This window comes from Nothoprocta perdicaria, unplaced genomic scaffold (genome assembly GCF_003342845.1).
Source record: "Nothoprocta perdicaria isolate Ctin4 unplaced genomic scaffold, notPer1 scaffold_29, whole genome shotgun sequence".
NCBI classification, from domain to species: domain Eukaryota; kingdom Metazoa; phylum Chordata; class Aves; order Tinamiformes; family Tinamidae; genus Nothoprocta; species Nothoprocta perdicaria.
Genome location: NW_020455521.1, coordinates 997,568 through 999,308, shown reverse-complemented (window position 1 = coordinate 999,308; position 1,741 = coordinate 997,568). Strand labels below are relative to the sequence as shown.

Genomic DNA, 1,741 nt, shown 5'->3' with positions numbered 1-1,741 from the left:
AAGTGATGAGTTATACAAAACCAAAAATGTAATCACAAAATGGRAGAAGGTTAAAGAATCTACATTCTTCCTTTGCAATCCACAACCACAAAGAAGTTTCTAGTTACATTTAAAGATAATAGGAATTTTATCTACGAGATTTTTCCATTTGTTTTCAGCCTCTTGAATTTCTTTTACCTTAGGTGTCGAACTTCTCTCAGTGAAAGCCACTGCCCCAATATTCCTCATGGTTTCGCAGCGCATTAGGAACRTTCATACCCTTTGAAGCTACTTCCCAAGGAAACCCACCAGATGTGTGGCACGCCAGCGGTGTGGGAAGCCACAGGACAGAGCGCAGTGCCACATGGCGCCCACCACGCAGTTGGGGAGCTCCCTCCGGCTGTTCCCTCACTCGGGGGCTCCCCACGAGCACCTGGGAGCAGTGGGAGAGCTGCACAAGCACCTGGGAGCAGTGGGAGGGCTGCACGGTGGCCTCCCGAGCTGGACCCGGGTGGTTGCTGGGTTCAGCCTCCCAAGCCGGGCCCCGCAGTCGCTGCCCTTCATCGGGGCAGCCACAGCAGAACCCGCTGCCACACGCAGGCCGCAGGCGCCGTGCAGCCGGCACGGCCATGGGCAGCAGGAGCCTTCCCCGCTCGGCCGGTTGTCTATTGGCATGTTGTTCTACTCRGAATCCTTCAAAAGAACAGTTTTGTTTGGAAAAAAAACCTCTGTGGGATTTGGGGAATTAAGGAYGCTATATAAACGCATGATTGGACTAAATGGTTCTTTTAAACCACATGCAGACTTTGGTCTGATCCCACTCAAGTCAATGGGATTTTGCTCCTCTTTGATGGGGGCAGAATGAGGCTCACAGTGAGCAGAGGAAAATCTGATCTTACAATGTTTAACAGTTATTTTAAATTCAAAGAACTAGTTTAACTACAAGGAAGTCTATGCACATCACACTCTGAAACACCGCACTCCTACCAATCTGCCTTTAGGCTGCCTGTCCYAGGGCTAAGGGTAAGGTAGCCCTTTCAATAAGGAAGGACGTTCATTTGGCTAGCACAGAAAGGTGAGGTTTCTGCGTCACCCTCAAGGAATATGGTAGGTCTTTGGAAAGGTGTGTGGGTTCAGCTCAAGAACAGTATCAGACACCCAACTCCTTAGGGATCCAACTTGTGTTCATGGATATGGCTGTGTCAAGACTTGGTCCTTCCAGGCCTTCAACACAAGTGCCATGAAATGAAATACTTAGGACAGTGTTTGAATATATTAGCTTAAACTTTACCCCTAGTACCATGTATTCCCCTGAATAAGAAAGAACATGGTTTCCTGAATCAGAAACAATTTTCCCCATCCGCCCTGACCCCTCATTTTTTATTAAGGTTGGGAGGTGTTGAGGGAAGGAGCTCTTACCTCACCATTTCTGCCACAAATGAAGCTGTGATGCAAGGTGCATGTTCTCTTTGTGGAGATGGTTCTGAATTATAATCAGACCAAGTCTCCTTATCCATGGAAGGAGTGAAGAAGTCCTGTGGAAGGGGAAATTACTAAAAAAAGCCCAATAGCTATTTTACAACAGTTTCTACAGCTAGCACTGCTGTAGATTTAACATATACCTAGCAAGAGACACACAGCTCCGAGCTATCTGAAGTAATGCACATAAGCAAGTAGARTTAGATAAGAAATTATACATGCAATTTAGGGCCTTGTTTTAGAATTTCAACCTCATGAATATAAGGTGTCATACTCGTGCTTT

General features: G+C 46.6%; 1 long non-coding RNA gene across 1 annotated transcript; it reads right to left on the bottom strand.

Moving 5' to 3' along the window:
* Positions 1 to 526: 526 nt before the first annotated feature.
* On the bottom strand, positions 527 to 1,501 carry LOC112949238. The gene is made up of 2 exons (XR_003249775.1): positions 1,399 to 1,501; positions 527 to 672 (listed from the first exon to the last, which is right to left on the bottom strand). It is a non-coding gene; the product is annotated as an uncharacterized LOC112949238 (long non-coding RNA).
* Positions 1,502 to 1,741: the final 240 nt, after the last annotated feature.